Below are 6,052 nucleotides of genomic sequence, written 5' to 3'. Positions count from 1 at the left end.
TGCTTCTAAAATGTGCAAGTATTATAGATGAAACTTGCAAACTACTTAATTATTTTATAAACTTCAAAAAGGCTACAGAGTCCCACAGCTACATGAAATACTGTAATATATAATTTTTTCCTTCTTATACTCACCCCCTCCTTCCCTGCACCCATCTGCAATGTTGTCAACACCGCGGTTCACTCGCCCCATTAGGCTACCTGTGGGGAGTGTGCCGTGGCCATGAAATGTTGTTGTTACATGCCTGTTTCGGGGCTACCGTGGCTAGAATAGCTCAATGGTGGAGCTTGCGCTTCACGACCGTAGGGCTGGTAGTTCAAGCCCGCATCAGGGTAGGGTATTTCTGGTGACTCTGAGATACAGCGGCCTCTCCAAGGATCTCTCCTTCCTCTGCAGAGCTATGTGGTCCATTGGCCCTAGCTCGGGGGATTCGCTTTTTCATTGGGGGGAGGGGCTACTTTGAAATGTCAGATCTCGGCACCAATAAATGAGTTCATCCGCGACTAGCTAAACGAGAAAGGGTGTTATGCTTTGACTATCGTCTGTGTGTGTGTGTGTGTGTGTGTGTGTGTGTGTGTGTGATTAAAAAACTCAAACACTTTTGATCCGATTCTGACCAAGCTTGGTGGCAGGGTTGAAGGTCTGCCAAGGAATAAATCTACTGCTTTTCAGAACAATAGGTCAAAGGCAAAGGCCATAAGACAAGGCAAATTTTAAAAATTTCACCCGATTCAGACCAAGCTTTATAGAAATGCTGAGGATAAGAGAGGAACAAAAGGATTCAATTTTAAGAACAATCAGTCAAAGGCCAAGGACACAGGGAAAGGCGAACTCAGTTTTGATCTTATTTGAACCAACCTTGGTAGAAGGGTAGGACAAGGTAGAGTAGGATTGGGCAAGGCTGGGCAAAGCTGGGCAAGAGCAGAGCAAGGGGGGGGGCAGGGCAAGATAGGGTAGGGTAGGGTAGGGTAGGGTAGGGTAGGATAGGATAGGATAGGGTAGGGTAAGGTAAAGTAAGGTAAGGTAAGGTAAGGTAAGGTAAGGGCAGGTAAGGTAGGGCAGGGCAGAGCTTGGTAGAGTGGGGTAGAGTAAGGCAAGCCAGGACAGGGCAGGCCGGGACAAGGTAGAGTGGGGTAAGATAAGGTTTTGTGTGGGCAAAGCAGAGCGGGGCAAAGTAGGGCAGCGTAGTAAAGAGCGGGGCAGGGCAAAACAAGGCAAGGTAGGGTAGAGCAGGGTATGTATGATACGGTAGGGTTGGACAGAGTAGGGTAAGGCTGGGTTGGGTTGGGTCACTAGGGTAAGGTAGGGTAGGGTAGGGTATGTCAGAGTTGGCAGATAAGGAAGGGTAGAGAAAGGTTAAGTTAACTAAGGCAGGACAGGGCAGGGAAGGACAGGACAGGACAGGACAGGACAGGACAGGACAGGACAGGGCAGTTCACAGTAGGATTGTGGAAAACTCAGGGACAAAACACCGGAGAGAAGGAGAGAAATCCGGTTACGCTGGGTCGCAGGGGCTGGTGTATATATAGATCCTACTTATGCTGTCTGCTGGGGAGGGGGCAGCTGAAGACGGGGGGCTGAGCCAGGTGAGATGGGGCGGGGGTGGGGGAGGGGGTTTCCATTGATTGCCTCCGTCTACCTGTCCTCTCTGATCCTCTCTGCACTCTCCTCCTGTCCCTCCATGTTGTCCCTGTCTCTGTTGGTGAGGTCGATATGGAAATGGATGCGATCGGAGAGAGATAAAACAGGAAGTTGTGACATGCGAGAGGTAGGTGGGTGTTGCGTGACGATAATCGTGTGGTGTGGGAAGGAGGGAGGGGGTCACAGGGAGGGAAGGAGGAAGGAAAGGGAGAGAGATATCGGCAGTGTGTGTGTGTATGTCTGAGTGTGAAGGCAAGGCGAGTGGTGCTGTCCTTCGCCATGGTAATTTCTCTGTGTTCTCTAACGATAAGCTGCTTGCTTTAACATGGCCTAAAATTATCATTTTTCCATCTTGAAAGCTGCGCAATACCAAGAAATTAACATAAACATACAGTGATAATTACGAAAAAAGTGTTATGGAAAGGGTGCGGGGCCGTAGTGTTGTCTTAGGCTGCCAATGAGCTAAAAGAAATAAGCTGCAAAATTACAAAAATCTCCACCAGGCTAAGGAGGACAAACTATAGCATATAAAGTGACCCAATAATGCGTAACGATGACACAAGGCACTGAAGTGGTAATATGGATCCAACGCTGAAGCCCACAGCAATAACGTCCCACGACAGCAACTTGTTGGGCAATTTTACTTCCGTCGTTTCACGCACACACACGTACAGTATCTTGCAGTGTCTACGGGTGTACTCAGAGTTATGTCGTTCAACTTCACTGGAAATCTAAAACCAGAATCCCGTTGGTTTAGGTGATTTCGCAGAATCTCGTCCTCAGCGATATATTTTGCATATTACTCCTTAAAACTCAGGCTCCTGTGACTCACTTTCACCTCATTAATGCATTTGGTATAATTCTGAATAACGTACAAAAGTTGTCCTGAACATAAAAGGGTTAATGTTCTCTTGTGTTACAACTTTCAGTACTGGTATATTCTGAATTAATGACGTACTGGAGAATGTTCAGGTGCGATGCGTAAAATATATCGCCAATGAAGAGATATCACAAAATCTCCAAATGCATCCACAACAAGACTCATACTCTCGATGAATCAGTGAGTTGTGACAAATTGGAACAGTCAGAGAAAAGTGTGTGTGTGTGTGTGTTTAAGGTCTGACAAATATATATATAGGGAAAAGGCTTAACCTTCAGAAACATGCGTGACTCCAGTTAAGAATCTGATAACGTCGCGCTGGTAAATTAACTTTCTTCGAACAAAACGGATTTTTTTTTGGTTTATTCCCCGACTACTATCAAGAAAATAAAAAGTTCGTCGAATATCACCTGCCAGTATTTCGTATTGCTATCCATATATCCTCATTCTTCCCTGAACGTCACCGAGTATTCTTCTTTCTCATATTCTGTTGTTGCATGCTTCATATTGGTGTTATTTTTTTGTCACGTAACACCTTCCCTCGTCACAGCCTGAAAGAATGGGTCGACGTACTTCTAATCCTGATATTACATGGACTTTCTACTCTAATTGTGTTTTCGTGGTGTGCGTGTTTTTTTTGGTCAGGCCACAGAAGGATCAGTGTGGGGACGAGTGAGGTATAACCCGCCCTAAACACACCATAATAATTTTCACGGGACTCAAATGCGCGCGTGCGTGCGTGCGTGCGTGCGTGTGTGTGTGTGTGTGTGTGTGTGTGTGTGTGTGTGTGTGTGTGTGTTTTCTTCTCCTATTCCATATACTTAGGGTCTGACTAACTGTAAACCAGGCATTCTATTTTGTAATCCACCGAATCAGTTTCTCCTCTAATCTAAAAAATGTAGCAAAGTTTTATCTATATATATTATGAAAGAGATATAACAGAAAAAGTTAACTAGTACTATAAGAATTCACTATTACAGACTATCCATAAGATATCCGGTATACGGTCGAAAGTAGACAGTGACGAAACAAATAACAGCCTCTGAGAACCACATCCTCCTTGCCATGAAATATATACAAAAAAACAGAACTAAATAAAACAAGATCACATTGCAAAGGATCATGAAACTAAACTCTATTAAAATTCGATAAAATTTATTTATTTATTTATTTATTTATTTATTTTTTTTTGCGAAGATATTAGGTTTCAGGTTTGAACTCCCTTTTATTGTCTGGAAACCTCCCCAACTCTCTTCAATACACCAAACATATTATTAACTCGAGTATAGCTAATCACAGATGCCCACAAATAATAGTATATGCATTTCGATGGGCCTGTACATGCTGCCACAATTTCGGAGGGTCGCTGAAGAATCACAATGTAACTTTTTTTCTTTCCTCCCTCCTTTCTCCTCACTCAAAATTCTGGAAAAAAGATGATTACCAAACTGAAACCTCTGCACTCCTTAATTAACCCATGTCAGTTTTTTGCTATTTAGAAACACATTATTTGATTCAATGGAGTGTGAACTGTACAGGAAAAAAAAAAAAAGCTTGAAAATATGAATCCACGTCGTTTAGCAGCTCAAACAAAACCACACGAAGTGATCTAAATATGGGAACAGTGAGAAGTATATCCGGACCCTCACAAAAAAGACAAAAAAAAGAAGGGCATGGGTAAATAAAAGAATTCCCACAAATAATAACAATGGCAATACGTAATAATAATAAGGGAAGGTGAGGGAATGTCTAGACCCCTTGGAATGCGGAAATCAATGCTGGGGAGTTTAAATGCCCTCACATAAACCATAAATCGAAGTGAGGGAAAAGGCAATAACCCAATCACTGTAAGTCTTCGGGGTGGAGGACGGGCAAGGAGTGTTTATTTTCTTTTCTCATCCCTGTAGCACCTTTTCATTTGCGATTTATTCTAATTTTTTTAATTTATTATCTTACAGCTTAGCTCCTTGGATAAGATGACGTTTTTAGTTTATACTTATTAGGAGGACATATAAGTGTGTTACTGGGTACTGATGGGTTTTTACGTAATCTCCTTAACACCTCTTCCTACGCGATTTACTTTGCTTATTTCAACTTGCTACCCTCTTCTGTGATATTCAAATAATTCTAATATCGCCAATACTCTTCATAAATAACGTACCAAATTATATTAACCGTTAGTATCCAAAAATAAATCGCTAAGGAAGAGGTGCTTGGGAGCCTCCTTAAGTGACAAGATTATGGGCCTTGGTGTTTACGTAAAGTTGCAAGTGTCAAAGTGGATATTTAAGCATCTAAGTGGGTGTCCAGGGAGAATGTAAGTGATTAATTTATATAATGCCGTTAGTGTCGAAGTGGATATTTCTTCAAGTTTTAACTAGGCCGCGTGTATGTGGTTATTTTAGTGGGTATATGGTGTTGTAAGTGCCGGGAAGGATACGTAACCATATAAGTGGCTATCCGGGTTAAGCTTAAGTTGTTATTTAAGTGTTAAGTGCCGTTGACATTTAAACATGCAAGAGGCCATCCAAGTACAGTTTAAGTTGTTATTTAAGTGTTCACCTGTTTTAAGTGCCAAGGCGGAGATTTAAACATTCAAGTGGCCACCCAGGCTTAATTTAAGTTGCTGTTTTAGTGTTCATATGGTGCTTTAAGTGTTATGAAGGACTTATAACCATTGAAGTGGCTAGGGACAAATGTGACGAGGGGAAAAAAAATGACGAAGACTTAATTTTACGTCTATCGATCTCACAAGGACCTTAAGCCAGCAAGTCCGTTTCTTCTAAGTCTCAACCTTCCCTCAGAACACGTATAGAACCTAGAAGGAAGGGAACTGACGGCCATGATGCAGGTACGGCGGGGCGAAGGAGAGTACTGCAGTCTCAAGGATGCACACCTGGCCCACTACTTCTCCAGGAGCGATGTTCTACGCCACCTCGTCGGCATGGGCCTGGTTAGTGTACATGTGTGGGGTGTACATGTGTAAGGGTGCTTAAATGTGGGGTGTAGGTGTATGTGGATCTACAGGGGGTGGGTATACGTGTGGGATGTGTCTGTGTATAGGGCTGCATGGGTGTAAGTGTACGGCGATATAAAAGACGTGGATGTGTAGACTGTACCACCACCAGCACAAGTTCGTCGACCATCCCTTTACAGAACAATATTTAAAATTATTTGTCATTCTTCTGTAACACCTCATATCGTCACAGCTGGCTAGGAAGTGTCAGTGGACTTTTGACTGCGATGTGAGTGGTGTGTGAAGCTACGTTTGTGGGACGTGTGTGTGTGTGTGTGTGTGTGTGTGTGTGTGTGTGTGTGTGTGTGTGTGTGTGTGTTTGCACTTAGGTGTGGTGAGCGAGAACATGTGTTTGGTGTGTGTGTACGTGTATGGAATGTGGACATGATCTCTCTCTCTCTCTCTCTCTCTCTCTCTCTCTCTCTCTCTCTCTCACCCCTATCCCTTCCAGGTACGTCGAACAGGTGAGGTGGTGCCCGAGTGGGAGGTGAGGCAGGAGGAGGCGAGGCGGGAGA

Source organism: Coenobita brevimanus, chromosome 26 (assembly GCF_032717465.1).
Source record: "Coenobita brevimanus isolate Jiangsu-jjx chromosome 26, ASM3271746v2, whole genome shotgun sequence".
NCBI classification, from domain to species: Eukaryota; Metazoa; Arthropoda; class Malacostraca; order Decapoda; family Coenobitidae; genus Coenobita; species Coenobita brevimanus.
The sequence above is the reverse complement of the archived record's forward strand: the minus strand, read 5'-3'. Positions refer to the sequence as shown.